We start from the raw sequence: 17,509 nt of genomic DNA, 5'->3' as shown, positions 1-17,509 counted from the left end.
TAGTATAGTCTACTAGAAATGTTTTTCATAAAAAGTTCAAAAATGTTTATGTACATTAAAATCAGGATAATCACAATATTATCATTCACTGACGATTTGAATTTACTATATATAATACACTTAGAGCTGTATATATAGTATATAAAAAAATTAATAGCTCTAGATTTTCGTTGAATTTATTTTCCATTACACACTTTTTAAGCGCCAGTAGAGGCTCAAGGTGTCAAAGTAGATAACCAGAAATTATGATTATATTAAATTGTTTAAACTTACAGTTAATCTCTGAAACGATGAAAAAAAAGAATATATCGATCATTTATAAATGTATTTTTTCTGAACAGTTAAAAAATCATCTTATGCATACACAATCTGACTTTGTAGAGATCCGATGTGGTTAATCAACCTTTGGTTATTAAGGTCTTTCCACTACGTGAGGAAAGACCTAATTTGTTTTCTGGTTTTTTTTTTGTTTTTTTTTTTGCTTCCAACATTTTAACATTGCTTCTATTGGAGTTTTCATGACCAGATTTGGACCATCGATAGACCTCATCATGAAGTATTACTAGATGACCTCGTGTAGGATTTGATCATCCCCTTAAGAACTGATCTCCCTTTTATTGTTTTTTTTTTAATTTGCAGTGTTTTGGCTGTAGTGTAATTAAAACTGTACATATTAACGGTAGCAGAATGTAGTGTAAACGTTCGTTTATAACGATAGCAGTAGTTTAAATGTTACATGTTACCGGTAGCAGTGTTAACGTAATAAGTTTAAGTTAGCACTTTAAGTAAAGATAATGTCGTCATATTAAAATGACCTGTCACATTATAATGGTAAACTATATTTCATATATACAGTATAAGGTCATTGTTAGAAAAAAATATAAACTTTGTGTATGAGGCTCAGAAACTGGGGAAGGGCGAGGTTTATCGAGCCGAATACAAAAAAGTTTATATTTTCTTTGACATTCACCTAATATTATTTTTATACAGTAAACTGCAGTTTAAAGTTGATACATCTATATACATGAAAAAGTCAATACAAAAAACTTCTTTCAATCCCTAAACGATTGTGAAGAAAAGTGATATGATAAGAAATATACATTGCACGAAATATCTCTTTGTTATATTTGGTAGATAAAGACAACAGGAAGTGTTCTAGCGGCAGTTTAAATATTTTACATTACCAGTATTTTCATTATGATATATTGGTACAATAACATGATCTTAATTTATATACGATTTACCATATTGGCATAGGTGTCCTTCATAACCGTTGTGACATGTACAAGCAAACCATAAAAAGAAGTTGTGACAAATCCCATGTCTACACGGATTATACTTGCAAACTGTGAAATAAAAAATAAAATAAAACGAAGATATCTTCATTTAGCATCAATATAAAGCTGACATCTCAATATATATTACTTTGTATGAGTGAGTGTGCTCTTTTTGTCGACGTATATTTGTTCTGCCTAACACAAGTTTTCCTGGAAACTTTGTTATAAACAGTGCCATAATATCTGTTCCTGTTTGAACACAGTCATGTTCTATACTCTTTATTCCGTTAGAAACAAATACTGTAATATTTATTCCAGTGGAAATAATATTTACTGAATATTTCTTCCACTTGGAAATTATATTATGAAGGAACTTCTATTTCATGATATTTTACACACAAAGAACTCATTGTTTATAACATTTGAAAAAGGGAGTGACACTGATGAAGGCTATTGTTCTGCCTAAATATATGTCAATACAATTTCATTTCATCTTGGTTTTTTTTCAGTATCTTTGAACAAATTTCAGGAATCTTTTATTTTTTCTGTTGGTGCTGCATCGTCGTTAGCCGATCAGATATGTATTGAATATTCATATATATTTGGCCAAATGTCAGTGGTTCTCACTGGGCACTCATTCTATCTCCGCCAATAATAACTGACCGTCATGTAATAGCCAACAGTGCTGAAAATGTCGTTAAACACAAACAATCAATCAATCCTGTATATTTTAATTATAAAAAACGAAAAAAAAAAACAACAAATAAATTACAAGTTTCAAGTTTCAAGTTTTTATTTCTCAAGACCCTTAACCAGGGTATGTGAACAAATATAATTGAACATAAATCAACACACTAAAACAAAATAGGTTGATTCAACGAACAAGTTAACATATATACATGATAGGCATTTCCAAATATATGAAAGACGGACATATTATATAAACATGAACATCATATACTTGAATAAATGTATGAATATACAGTAACTTCAGCATGCCGAATGTATCTACTCTTCAGACAGGAAAAAGCATACTCCCGGTTTGCCAATTGTGACCTGACCTTTTTTTTTCCCCACCTTTATTAAGGTCTCATTTTCTACATTTCAGGAATTGTCGGTGGGGATTATTTCGATGAAGTTGCAGTGTGATGTTCCTACTTTTCCTCCGTTTACTTTTCTTGTATCTCTAACGATAAACAAACAGATTGTGAGTATGTAAATTTTTAGTACAAGTATTTAAAAAAAACTGCTTGACAATAATTATGAAATGATTCAATAAAAATACTTACAACGGCAAAATCGTGCTGTAATAATAATAATATTGATATGTTATTGAATTTCATACAAAACTCATTTGCAATACAATGGATTTTACAATCATGAACAGTAGATTTTAATCCGTGTTTCCTATCACATCTGCTGTATTGATAAGGGGACGACCATTTGATATTCTGGGGGAGCAGATTGACTGTTCATTCTCAACTGTTGCTATGCATGCTTATTGTTTTCCCTAGCGAAAACTTTAAATCCACTTTTTGCACACAATTGTTCCTGCATTTTGTGTTTTAGAATACCCGTTTTCATCCTGTTTTGTACACAATTTTTCATTTTCAAATCTTATCATGCCAAGTGATTCCTTTTCAAAATACTCCTCCATCCAGAAACCCAAATGGTCTTCCCTTAACCAGTAATAGGGCGCATTTCATGCTTGTACGGGAGGACTGGTCGCTGGACGGATAGAACCCTAAGAATACACCTTATCGCAATTTATTACTATCTGGATAAGTTCTAAAATTACACAACTTTTCAAACCAGTTGAGGCTATCTTGGGTCTTGTTTAAATAATGTTTTGTGCATAAAACTTTTCATAGAGACATGTTTAAACCATCGTGAACACATCAACTAAATCATTTTCAAAGATGTTAATTTGTCTTATAAAAGTTGCTTCTTAAACCATCAAAATTTTAAAATGTTCACTCTCCAAACTTTTTCCTCCCTCAGCTCATTGCTAATGATCTTTAAAGCATTGCTCCTATTGACCTAATCAAGAAGTTGTCTGCGTAACTGTTTTTCCTGAATTGGACTATTAAACTAAATGGCGATAAGGTGTTTTACTTTTTGTTTTACCTCTGCTATTTACTCGATATAAATATATATGGTGTGATTGCTGATGAGAAAATTATCCACCAGTGAAGAAAGAAAGAGAATGTTCACTGTGTTAAAGAAATATAAAAGACACCGGATTAGCAAATGTGAAACTCAAGCAAGAGATTTGTTGATTAACTTAATTTACTGTATTTGATCAAGCTAGAGTATGGTCAATACTTTAAACTATACTCGATCAAACTAGAGTCTCGTCAATACTCTGAACTGTACGCGATCACGATAGAGTCTGGTCATTACTCTGACCTATACTCGATCGTGCTAGAGTCTTGTCAATACTCTGAACTGTACTCAATTAAGCTAGAGTCTGGTCGATACTCGTAACTGTACTTGATCAAGATAGAGTATGGTCAATACTCAGAACTGTACTTGATCATGCGAGAGTCTTGTCAATACTTTGAACTGTCCTCGATCACGATAGAGTTTGATCAATACTCTGAACTGTACTCAATCAAGCTAAAGTCTGGTCAATACTCTGAACTGTACTCGATCAAGCTAGAAACTAGTCAATACTCTGTACTGTACTCGATCAAGATAGAATCTGGTCAATACTCTGAACTGTGCTCGACCAAGCTAGAGTCTGTAATATACTTTTTGAACTTTACTCGATCAAGCTAAAGTCTGGTAAATACTTTGTACTATTATACGTCATAAAGCTAGAACCTTGTTGATACTCTGAATTGTACTCGATCAAGCTCGAGTCTAGTCAATACTCAGAACTGTACTCGATCACGATAGAGTCTGGCCAGTACTCTGAACTATGCTCGACCAAGCTAGAGTTTGGTCAATACTGTGAAATGAACTCGATCAAGCTAGAAACTAGTCAATACTCTGTACTGTACTCGATCAAGATAGAGTCTGGCTAATACTCTGAACTGTGCTCGACCAAGCTAGAGTCTGGAAAATACTTTTTGAACTTTACTCGATCAAGCTTAAGTCTGGTAAATACTCTGTACAGTATACTTCATCAACCTAGAGCCTTGTTGATACTCTGAATTGTATTCAATGAAGCTAGAGTCTGGTCAATACTCGTAACTGTACTTGATCAAGATAGAATCTGTCAATACTCTGAACTGTACTCGATCAAGCTAGAGTCTGGTCAATACTCGTAACTGTACTTGATCAAGATAGAGTCTGGTCAATACTCTGAACTGTACTCGATCAAGCTACAGTCTGGTCAATACTCGGAACTGTACTCGGTCATGCTAGAATCTGGCCAATACTCTGCACTGTATTCGATGAAGCTAGAATCTTGTCAATACTCTGAACTGTATTCGATGAAGCTAGAATCTGGTCATTACTCGTAACTGTACTTGATCAAGATAGAGTATGGTCAATACTCGTATCTATATTTGATCATGCTAGAGTCTGGTCAATACTCTGAACTGTAGTCGATCACGATAGAGTTTGGTCAATACTCGGAACTGTACTCAATCAAGCTAAAGTCTGGTCAATACTCTGAAATGAACTCGATCATGCTAGAAACTAGTCAATACTCTGTACTGTACTCGATCAAGATAGAGTCTGGTCAATACTCTGAACTGTGCTCGACCAAGCTAGAGTCTGTAAAATACTTTTTGAACTTTACTCAATAAGCTAAAGTCTGGTAAATACTTTGTACTACTATACGTCATCAAGCGAGAACCTTGTTGATACTCTGAATTGTCCTCGATCAAGCTAAGGTCTGGTCAATACTCAGAACTGTACTCGATCACGATAAAGTCTGGCCAATACTCTGAACTGTGCTCGACCAAGCTAGAGTTTGGTCAATACTGTGAAATGAACTCGATCAAGCTAGAAACTAGTCAATACTCTGTACTGTACTCGATCAAGATAGAGTCTGGTCAAAACTCGGAACTGTACTCGGTCAAGCTAGAGTCTGGTCAATACTCGTAACTGTATTCGATGAAGCTAGAATCTGGTCAATACTCTGAACTGTATTCGATGAAGCTAGAGTCTGGTCAATACTCGTAACTGTACTTGATCAAGATAGAATATGTCAATACTCTGAACTGTACTCGATCAGGCTAGAGTCTGGTCAATACTCGTAACTGTACTTGATCAAGATAGAGTTTGGTCAATACTCTGAACTGTACTCGATCAAGCTAGAGTCTGGTCAATACTCGTAACTGTACTTGATCAAGATAGAGTCTGGTTAATACTCTGAACTGTACTCGATCACGATAGAGTTTGGTCAATACTCGGAACTGTACTCAATCAAACTAAAGTCTGGTCAATACTCTGAATTGAACTCGATCATGCCAGAAACTAGTCAATACTTTGTACTCTACTCGATCAAGATAGAGTCTGGTCAATACTCTGAACTATGCTCGACCAAGCTAGAGTCTGTAAAATACTTTTTGCACTTTACTCGATCAAGCTAAAGTCTGGTAAATACTCTGTACTAGTATACTTCATCAAGCTAGAGCCTTGTTGATACTCTGAATTGTACTCGATCAAGCTAGAGTCTAGTCAATACTCAGAACTGTACTCGATCACGATAGAGTCTGGCCAATACTCTGAACTGTGCTCGACCAAGCTAGAGTTTGGTCAATACTGTGAAATGAACTCGATCAAGCTAGAAACTAGTCAATACTCTGTACTGTACTCGATCAAGATAGAGTCTGGCTAATACTCTGAACTGTGCTCGACCAAGCTAGAGTCTGGAAAATACTTTTTGAACTTTACTCGATCAAGCTTAAGTCTGGTAAATACTCTGTACTAGTATACTTCATCAACCTAGAGCCTTGTTGATACTCTGAATTGTATTCGATCAAGCTAGAGTCTGGTCAATACTCGTAACTGTACTTGATCAAGATAGAATCTGTCAATACTCTGAACTGTACTCGATCAAGCTAGACTCTGGTCAATACTCGTAACTGTACTTGATCAAGATAGAGTATGGTCAATACTATGAACTGTACTCGATCAAGCTAGAGTCTGGTCAATACTCGTAACTGTACTTGATCAAGATAGAGTCTGGTCAATACTCTGAACTGTACTCGATCAAGCTAGAGTCTGGTCAATACTAGGAACTGTACTCGGTCATGCTAGAATCTGGCCAATACTCTGCACTGTATTCGATGAAGCTAGAATCTGGTCAATACTCTGCACTGTATTCGATGAAGCTAGAATCTGGTCAATACTCTGAACTGTATTCGATGAAGCTAGAATCTGGTCATTACTCGTAACTGTACTTGATCAAGATAGAGTATGGTCAATACTCGTAACTATATTTGATCATGCTAGAGTCTGGTCAATACTCTGAACTGTAGTCGATCACGATAGAGTTTGGTCAATACTCGGAACTGTACTCAATCAAGCTAAAGTCTGGTCAATACTCTGAAATGAACTCGATCATGCTAGAAACTAGTCAATACTCTGTACTGTACTCGATCAAGATAGAGTCTGGTCAATACTCTGAACTGTGCTCGACCAAGCTAGAGTCTGTAAAATACTTTTTGAACTTTACTCAATAAGCTAAAGTCTGGTAAATACTTTGTACTACTATACGTCATCAAGCTAGAACCTTGTTGATACTCTGAATTGTACTCGATCAAGCTAAGGTCTGGTCAATACTCAGAACTGTACTCGATCACGATAGAGTCTGGCCAATACTCTGAACTGTGCTCGACCAAGCTAGAGTTTGGTCAATACTGTGAAATGAACTCGATCAAGCTAGAAACTAGTCAATACTCTGTACTGTACTCGATCAAGATAGAGTCTGGCTAATACTAGTACTCTGAACTGTGCTCGACCAAGCTAGAGTCTGGTCAATACTCGGAACTGTACTCGGTCAAGCTAGAGTCTGGTCAATACTCGTAACTGTATTCGATGAAGCTAGAATCTGGTCAATACTCTGAACTGTATTCGATGAAGCTAGAGTCTGGTCAATACTCGTAACTGTACTTGATCAAAATAGAATCTGTCAATACTCTGAACTGTACTCGATCAAACTAGAGTCTGGTCAATACTCGTAACTGTACTTGATCAAGATAGAGTATGGTCAATACTCTGAACTGTCCTTGATCATGATAGAGTCTGGTCAATACTCTGAACTGTACTCGATCACGATAGAGTTTGGTCAATACTCGGAACTGTACTCAATCAAGCTAAAGTCTGGTCAATACTCTGAAATGAACTCGATCATGCCAGAAACTAGTCAATACTTTGTACTGTACTCGATCAAGATAGAGTCTGGTCAATACTCTGAACTGTGCTCGACCAAGCTAGAGTCTGTAAAATACTTTTTGAACTTTACTCGATCAAGCTAAAGTCTGGTAAATACTTTGTACTAGTATACGTCATCAAGCTAGAACCTTGTTGATACTCTGAATTGTACTCGATCAAGCTAGAGTCTGGTCAATACTCAGAACTGTACTCGATCACGATAGAGTCTGGCCAATACTCTGAACTGTGCTCGACCAAGCTAGAGTTTGGTCAATACTGTGAAATGAACTCGATCAAGCTAGAAACTAGTCAATACTCTGTACTGTACTCGACCAAGATAGAGTCTGGCTAATACTCTGAACTGTGCTCGACCAAGCTAGAGTCTGGAAAATACTTTTTGAACTATACTCGATCAAGCTTAAGTCTGGTAAATACTCTGTACTAGTATACTTCATCAACCTAGAGCCTTGTTGATACTCTGAATTGTATTCGATCAAGCTTGAGTCTGGTCAATACTCGTAACTGTACTTGATCAAGATAGAATCTGTCAATACTCTGAACTGTACTCGATCAAGCTAGAGTCTGGTCAATACTCGTAACTGTACTTGATCAAGATAGAGTCTGATCAATACTCGTAACTGTACTTGATCAAGATAGAGTCTGGTCAATACTCTGAACTGTACTCGATCAAGCTACAGTCTGGTCAATACTCGGAACTGTACTCGGTCATGCTAGAATCTGGCCAATACTCTGCACTGTTTTCGATGAAGCTAGAATCTTGTCAATGCTCTGAACTGTATTCGAGGAAGCTAGAATCTGGTCAATACTCTGAACTGTACTCAATCAAACTAGAGTCTGGTCAATACTCTGGAACTGTGCTCGATCAAGCTTAATATAAAAATAAGAAGATGTTGTATGATTGCCAATGAAACAACTCTCCACCAGATACCAAATGACATAGACGTTATCAACTATAGGATAGGTCACCGTATGGCCTTCAACAATGATCAAAACCCATTCTGTATAGTCAGCTTTAAAAGGCCCCAAAATGACAAATGTAAAACAATTCAAACGAGAAAACTGATGGCCTGATTTATATACAAAACAATGAATTAATTAAAAATAGATATGATATACAACAACAAACCAACCACTGAATTACAGCCGCAAAGTCAGCTATAACATTCCCCGAAATGACAAATGTAAAACAATTCAAACGAAAAAACTAATGGCCTGATTTATACAAAACAGTGAACTAAAACAAATATGATATACAGCAACAACCGACAACCACTGAATTACAGGCTCCTGACTTGAGACAGGCACATTAAGTCTGGTCAATACTCTCAACTGTACTCGATCAAGCTAGAGTATGGTCAATACTTTGAACTGTACTCGATCATGCTCGAGCCTTGTTGATACTTAATCGTTTCTGATATGAACTTGTACAAATCTTAACTCTAGTTGGCTTTTTCTGAAAATAAATTCGACTTGTTCGGAACATTTCACACATGGATATAAATCTGTCCAGTATTTTTGGTTTTTCAAACTTTTAAATATGGCGTTTCCCGGATAATTTTAACTCAGATAAAGAAGAAATAATAGAAAAAAAAATCAAAAATCATAAACCCTCTTTGACCATAGGAAGCTCACATGCTTGATACCTTTCATTCACAATTGTTCATGCAAATGCAAATATGGTTTAAATATCAACTTGTGTGTAAAAATGTCATAATAATTTAGTGTTACTTACATGACCTCTCTAACTGGTCTGTAATACAATTGACACATATTGTATTATATCATTGAAATTATTTGATATAACACATAATTATTGACTACTGCTGTAGAGTGCATGACCATTTCAATTACAGTCTGTTTTATTTATGCTACCATGATTATATAGATCGGTAGCACTTTAAGATATGCTAACAAATGTTTATTTTTTTTTATGTCGTTTTTCTCTACTGTATTCTTTATATTTTGCCCATTATTCTCTATTCTTTTCTATATTTAAGCACTCCATTTTTCTAAATTCTTTATTTTTTTCCCCATTTTTCTGTAGTATTGACCACTTTTTGTAAAGACCCTCTTGTACAGGTTAGTTGTATTTGAAGATAATTCATGCGCTTATCTATCCACTATGTGCTGTTTGCTCTTGTAATATTGCATGTATGTTGTATTTGTCTTTTGTTACAGTGTAACCTGTCAGAGTGTTTATTAAAACTTGTGGCTTCAACATGGTCAAATCCGATCTGCGACCTTAAGGGCTTTGGCAGGCTACCTAGCTTACGACCTGACGTCTCATTTAAGAGAACATGTGACCAAAACAACTGTTCAAAACCTTGTTATTTCAATGTTTATTTGGCTTAAAAGAGACCTGGTGACCAAATGCAATTTTCAAAGTTGACCTTGTGACCCAAAACTTGTATCTTGGAAAGACATGTGTGTTCCTGTATTGAGACACAATGTGTCCTTTGCAACCACAAAATCGTGTTCTAAAGATACTTGTATAAAAACGACTAGTTAAAACCAAATTATAGCGGAGTATGTTCGCTAAGTGCCCTACTTGGCCCGGAATTTTAAGTCCAAGATAAAAGTGTAAAAGATAGTGAAATAACATTTTTTTTATTTTTTTCTTTATTTTGCCCTATTATTCTTTTTTCTTTATTTCTCTATTCTTTACTTGTTTGGTCTATCACCACCATCCCCCCCCCCCCCCCCCCCCCCCTCCCACACTTGTGGTTTTGATCCAATATTCTCTCTTCTGTAAACCAGACCCTCATAAATGAATTAAGGTGACATGAGCATACTTTATTTTTAAATCCACATAATAAGAAACTGTACAAAGGGAAGTAGTTCTTCTATCATTGAATTATCTTCCTTGATAAAAATTTCTTTCTCATGTACATGCACTTACTGTTCTTTGTTATATAATACTGTGTTATTAACTATTTCATTGTCTTAAAAAATCATTTTATACAATTTTAAACCCGTAAGGTTGATAAAGCATTTCATTTTATATTCATATACATACATACATACCTGTACTAGTTTTAGCTTCAATAAAACCACTAAGAGTACAAATGGTTAACAGTACTAATGGAAGCATGTCTGTACTTAATCTGAAAAAAAATAATGTCTGAGTTGAAGGCATGGTGTCAATTCACATATTAAACGAGAGTGGTCATTCATACCCATTATTTGGTAAAAAAATATCAAAGTTACAAAAACCAAAAAGTGCACAAAACCAAGAGAAGCACACATGGATAGCTAAACTAAATATGATTATAATTCTTAGTTTTGACGTCACGATAATATCAGATTATTACATGGTATTTTTCATATCACATGTATTATCAGCCCAAGGTTCAATATCAGCCCAAGAGCCGAAGGCTCGAGGGCTGATAATACATGTGATATGAAAAATGGACATGTTATGATCTTTTTATCATATGCTTCAACCATGGAGAAAAATAACAGTTTAAGATATTGATCCTTTTAAGTGGTTCTCAAGTAGAAGTTCAAAAAGTGAAAAGTTTAAGGACGTCGGACACTTGGAAATACAACTCAATGGTACGTTTTTAGTGAAAAACATAACAAAATAGGGTACAAAACAATTATTAGGAAACAGGAAAATATATTATCGTTATTTAAAATGCAAAAAAAAAACCAAATGATACAATAAATGAATTTTTCAATGTTTCCAGCATAATTTAGCAAGTTACTTTACAAATATTGACTTTTCCAAACAGTGGTCATTATGTTTTGTTAATTTTTTTTTATCGTCAAAATAAAAATATACTATACTGTTGTTTTTCTCCTCTGTTGAGGCATATGATAGAAAGATTTCATATCGGATCTATAACATTTGGCGTCCGTCGTCCGTAAACTTTTCACTTTTTGAACTTGTACTTGAGAACCACTTAAAAGGATCAATATATTAAACTGTTACTTTTCTCCATTGTTGAAGCATATGATAAAATATCATAACATGTCATTTTTCATATCAGATGTATTATCAACCCTCGAGCCTTCGGCTCTTGGGCTGATATTGAACCTTGGGATGATAATACATCTGATATGAAAGATGCCATGTAATTACCTGATAATATTCACCTGGAGAAAAGTGATATTCACCGCGCTAAACGTCACGCGCTCTTATATGTAACGTTTTGATAAAATGTTTGATGTACAATTGGTTTTGGTAAATATTAGTCATTGAAAACACTGTATTCTCTCGGAATATGGAATAAAAACAATTACTGTCTTTTGTTTCGGTAAATATGTGGTTTAATTGACTTTTGAAAAACTGATATTCACTTCGGCTGTCGGCCTTAGTGAATGTCAGTTTTGCAAAAGTCAATAAAACCGCATGTTTACCTCAACAAAAGACAGTTATTGTATAGTATAGTGTCTCAACTTCCTTAAGTCCATTAAATTTATTGATAATATTGCTTTAACATTTCTGCGGTATTGTATATTGACTTCTATCTTTGCGCCAAATTATGAAACCAACTACATGTATGATAATCATATATTAAATTATTACTAAAAGAGAATATGCTTGAAATCCGACACAATCGTATCTAAACAAATTTAAAATACATATATGAAGCTGTCATAATATAAAGATTGAACAAAACATCCAAGTTGGTTGAGTATGAAATTCAGGGGAAATTGGCCTTACCTCTTCATATATACCGAAATTGACTTGAAAGGAAGTTCTACCACATTGTTATCTGAATTCGTTGACCAAGGCACTCGTTATCTTGTTTATCACACTTGTTCCTAATGAACCGCAAGGACAGGTCAGAAATAATGACCACATATACATCGTGGAACAAATTCTTGACAATTAGAATTACGTAATAGAAGTATTTTCCTTTCCTACATTCATTTAGTGGAAAGTAGTACGAGGGTCTGTGGGAGAACAGCTTTTTAGTTTTGTAACTGAGTATTAGGGACTCTGGAATATATTATGTTTAGAACATATCCATGCCATTTAAAACTAAACTGATCTGATAACAAAATGTAGTCTAGTGAATAGATCTTCTATGCAATGGCATTTTTATCGGCACAAAGTTTGATTGAATAACGTTTTTAATTAGACAATTTATGAAAGAAGTGTCCTATAATAATACGTGCGTTGGACAGCAACCATCCAACACAACGAAACTCAAAAACATGTATTCTGGTCAAAATTTATATAATTCATTTCAAGCATATAATCATTAAAAAGATGTTTTAGACATAATACTGATTTACCCACATTAACATATATATTTTCAAAAATACTATCCTACTGATAGTATAAAGGATGGATGGGGTTCACAAGATTGGAGCATAAAATGGAGTTTGCAGAGTTGATATTAAAATGGGGTTTACACCACTGTTCCAGGTTAGGGGGAGGGGTTGAGCGCTCACAAACATATTTAACCCCGCCACATTCTTTATATGCCTGTCCCAAGTTAGGAGCTTGTAGTTCAGTGGTGGTCGTTGGTTATTTCTGTCATATTTGTTTTTTCGTAAATTGTTTTGTTATAAATTAGGCCGTTAGTATTCTGAATTGAATTGTTTCATATTTTTCATGTCGTGGCCTTTTATAGCCGACCATACGGTACGGGTTTTTCTCATTGTTGAAGGCCGTAATGCCTATAATTGCTTACATCCACACTTCATTTGAAATTTAGTGGATAGTTGTCTCATTGACAATCATACCACATCTCCTTTTTTTTATATTTACAGAATGGAGAATAAAAAATAGAAAGAAGAGAAAAATAGGCCGAAAAAATAAGGAAATAGATAATAATGGGTGTTGTAATATTAAGAATATATAGAGAATAATAGGCAACAAAATAAAGAATTAAGAAAAACGGCCTGAAAATTAATAAAGAATACAGAAATAGATCCAGATCCTCGTAAAAACAACTACTTACACATTGTATATAAACGGATATCTGTATCTTTCACAATACTTAATCTAATTTAATACAAGACTAGCCCTTTCCAACTGATTTTTACAGTTTGTGCTTATATATTGTGTTTTTACACCATGAACTGTCCCATGCTAGAGGTGGATTGAGTGCTCAATTACATGTAAACCCAGCCACATTATTGATGTGCTTTTCGAGAACCAGGAATCTGTTATATACATGTAGTATAGTGGTTGTCTGCAAACATATTGTTTTTTATGATCTTTGTTTTTTAAGATATCGTTAATTCAGACAACTTTTTATAATTGCAACGATATCTGCTCCGTCGTATATGGTGACATTATATAATTGAGGTTGGGGATACATAATACAGAATAATGAGCAACATGTACACAATAAATAGCGAAAAATATTAAAGCGAAAAATAGGCACACAAAAAATAAAGAATAGAGAATAATAGGCAATATGGATAAAGAATAGAGAATAATGGGCAATATGGATAAAGAATAGAGAATAATGGGCAATATGAATAAAGAATAGAGAATAATGTGCAATATGGATAAAGAATAGAGAATAGTGGGCAATATGGATAAAGAATAGAGAATAATGGGCAATATGGATAAAGAATAGAGAATAATGGGCAATATGAATAAAGAATAATGGACAATATGAATAAAGAATAGAGAATAGTGGGCAATATGGATAAAGAATAGAGAATAATGGGCAATATGGATAAAGAATAGAGAATAATGGGCAATATGGATAAGGAATAGAGAATAGTGGGCAATATGGATAAAGAATAGAGAATAGTGGGCAATATGGATAAAGAATAGAGAATAATGGGCAATATGGATAAAGAATAGAGAATAATGGGCAATATGGATAAAGAATAGAGAATAATGGGCAATATGGATAATGAATAGAGAATAATGGGCAATATGGATAAAGAATAGAGAATAATGGGCAATATGGATAAAGAATAGAGAATAATGGGCAATATGGATAAAGAATAATGGGCAATATGAATAAAGAATAGAGAATAGTGGGCAATATGGATAAAGAATAGAGAATAATGGGCAATATGGATAAAGAATAGAGAATAATGGGCAATATGGATAAAGAATAGAGAATAATGGGCAATATGGATAAAGAATAGAGAATAGTGGGCAATATGGATAAAGAATAGAGAATAATGGGCAATATGGATAAAGAATAGAGAATAATGGGCAATATGGATAAAGAATAGAGAATAATGGGCAATATGGATAAAGAATAGAGAATAATGGGCAATATGGATAAAGAATAGAGAATAATGGGCAATATGAATAAAGAATAGAGAATAATGGAATACTTGAAAAATTAAAGAATAGAGAATAATGGAATACTTGAAAAATTAAAGAATAAAGAAATGAAGGACCCCCATCAAGACCCTCATAAATGCTTTTTTTGTCGCGGTCCTTTGGTCTGTACAGATAGTAGTCTTATTGGTGGCCATACCACATCTTCTTATCTACGTACATCTAGCATTATTATATATAAAGAATTTGGAATGTATACATGTAAGAGGAGGTTTAATTAGTTCAACCGTAATTAGTGGTCCGAATTACTATGCATATACTGTTCTATACCAAAACGCCATGTTTTCATAACCGATTTTTTTTCGTCGATTTTCCGGCATACAAATGCATCTGATACCACTATTTTAGCCACTGTAAAAAAAATTATTCGGTGTGCTAATGCATAGACAAATATTTTGTTTAAAAGGTCCTTTCCTGCATGAAATCAAACACCATTGGACAATCATTAGTATCTGTGATTAGCGAATAAGAGGGAAATAATGAGACCTTCTCTAATAAAAAAAAATATAAAGAAGTAATGAAATGTGACCAATTTCCCATCAATTGGTATTTGTTTTAATTAAGAGTGTCAAAATCAAAAAGTTGATGAAACCGCTAGTCATATAACCTATAAGCCTTCGTATGTCCGTATCGTTTTTTATCAGATATATTTATTTACTATCAATGCTGAACCTCGTGGTTCATCATGATAGTAAAAAAATATCTCTTGATAATAAACGTTGAAAGCCAACGATACTGCCTTACGAAGGCTTATATTATAGAACTAATTAAACCTACTAGTAGTACCAATCGCCACTATATACCATAGCACGAGTGGCAGGGGCGGATCCAGCCATTTATAAAAGGGGGGGTTCCTAACCCAGGATAAAGGGGGATTCCAACTATATGTCCCCATTCAAATGCATTGATCGTCAAAAAAAGTGGGGGGGGGGGGGGGGGGGGGGTGTAAGTGAACGCAATAATTTCTGAATTCACAGTAGTAAAAATAGGGCATACTGGTATATATACGATACAGATAAATGGAAAACATATATTCAAGAAATAAAGGGGGATTTATGAAAGGGTTTCAAAACAGGGCAATTCCCGAGGGTCTGGATGTCGACCCCGAGGGTATCATCACCCCAGTAGTCTGTGTTGACATGAATTATCATTGATATGGTCATAATTATAAATTAACTGTTTACAAAACTTTGAAATTTTCGAAATACTGAGGATTTTCCGCTAACCCTGGAATAGATTACCCTAGCTGTATTTGGCAAAACCTTTCGGAATTTTGAGTCCTTAATGCACTTCAACTTCGTGCATGTACTTTATTTGGCCCCTTTTTAACTTTTTTGATTGATTGTCACTGATGGGTCTTTTGTAGATGAGTTTATTTACAGAATAGAGAATAAAGACCAAACAAAAAATATAACAAATAGAGAATAAATGAGCAAAAAATTAAAGAATGGTGAAAGAATAACTGGAAAATAAAAGAATTGTGAAATACAATACTTTTTAAAATTATTATTCTTATTACAGAAATGAACTATGTACAGAATAAAGAAATCATGTAATTTCAGAAAAATCTTTAGAGAATTTTTCAGAATAAGTGTTATTTCAAAAGAAAAAGAAAAGATGCCCCCAAAAAGTTAAAGATTACAGAAATAAAGGGTCTTTTGAAAGCATCTGTGATTAAAATTACGTACAAATCCTCGTGACAAATAGTTAAAAAATGGGCTAGAACAACCCGGCCCTCCTCCAATTTCCTGCCAATGTTTTCTGGGTGAAACTCACAAAACCGTCTTTTAAATAATTTTGGATCCACGCGTACGTCTGGCCAGATTATCTAAAGGTCGGTGGTTTTCTCTGGGCATTCCGGCTCAGTGAGTCATCATTAGAAGATATCGCCACGATAAAGTCAATATTGCGAAAGTAGTGTTAAATACCAACAATCAGTCAAATCAATCAACCAATCCGCGTCTGCCTGTTCTTTTAGAAAAACGTAAAGAAGTGCTTTCTTAATACACACAACGGGAAAGTATTCTTGAGTGATGTCCCTTTAAAATCCACTAATAACACAAATTGATTTTCTTTTAAGTAAAATACGTTAAATTGTATATTGTAAAAGATTACACTTATTAAATAAGTTTATAATTTCAAAAGAAAATTGGATATGGCTAGAACTATTTTTAAGGGGAATAAGTGTAGTTTGAATTTTATTTTCAAACCTTTGCTTCATTATCTTGTATGTGACCTCATATAAAGAATCAACCACAACATAAACAAAAAGGGCCTTTATCATGTTTGGTACTCAGAGCCTAACGGTTCTGGGCGGAATCACAATCAGGAGATTTCGGAGGCATAATTTCTTTACTTGGTGGCAGTTGGTACTCTTTAGGTCCGGCGCCCCATCACATCAAATATAATTGAAGAAACTTCCAAACGTAACTGGCATAAATATAACTTTCGGTTTTTAAAAGGCAGATATCGCAAATTATGATTTCTTGTGGATGGATACAACATTATCGATCTTGCGAGCAATGAACGCCAAGAGATGACTAAAAATCCTGATTATACTGACGAAATTAAAGTTAGAAACTCTCCTCTTCAATTCATAACTTCC

At 34.3% G+C, this 17,509-nt stretch overlaps 1 long non-coding RNA gene and 1 other non-coding gene across 2 annotated transcripts; one reads left to right on the top strand and one right to left on the bottom strand.

Annotated features, from left to right (window-relative positions):
- Nucleotides 1-1,250: 1,250 nt before the first annotated feature.
- LOC127720037 (uncharacterized) lies at nt 1,251-12,384 on the bottom strand. Its single transcript, XR_007990591.1, has 5 exons — nt 12,301-12,384; nt 10,656-10,735; nt 9,364-9,381; nt 2,567-2,581; nt 1,251-1,346 (listed from the first exon to the last, which is right to left on the bottom strand). It is a non-coding gene; the product is annotated as an uncharacterized LOC127720037 (long non-coding RNA).
- A 4,786-nt stretch (nt 12,385-17,170) lies between these two features.
- Nucleotides 17,171-17,297, top strand: LOC127721030 (U11 spliceosomal RNA). Its single transcript, XR_007991045.1, has one exon. It is a non-coding gene; the product is annotated as a U11 spliceosomal RNA (small nuclear RNA).
- The last annotated feature ends 212 nt before the right edge of the window (nt 17,298-17,509 follow it).

Source organism: Mytilus californianus, unplaced genomic scaffold, assembly GCF_021869535.1.
Source record: "Mytilus californianus isolate M0D057914Y unplaced genomic scaffold, xbMytCali1.0.p SCAF_11, whole genome shotgun sequence".
Lineage (NCBI taxonomy): Eukaryota > Metazoa > Mollusca > Bivalvia > Mytilida > Mytilidae > Mytilus > Mytilus californianus.
This window is presented reverse-complemented; position numbering and strand designations above follow the sequence as displayed.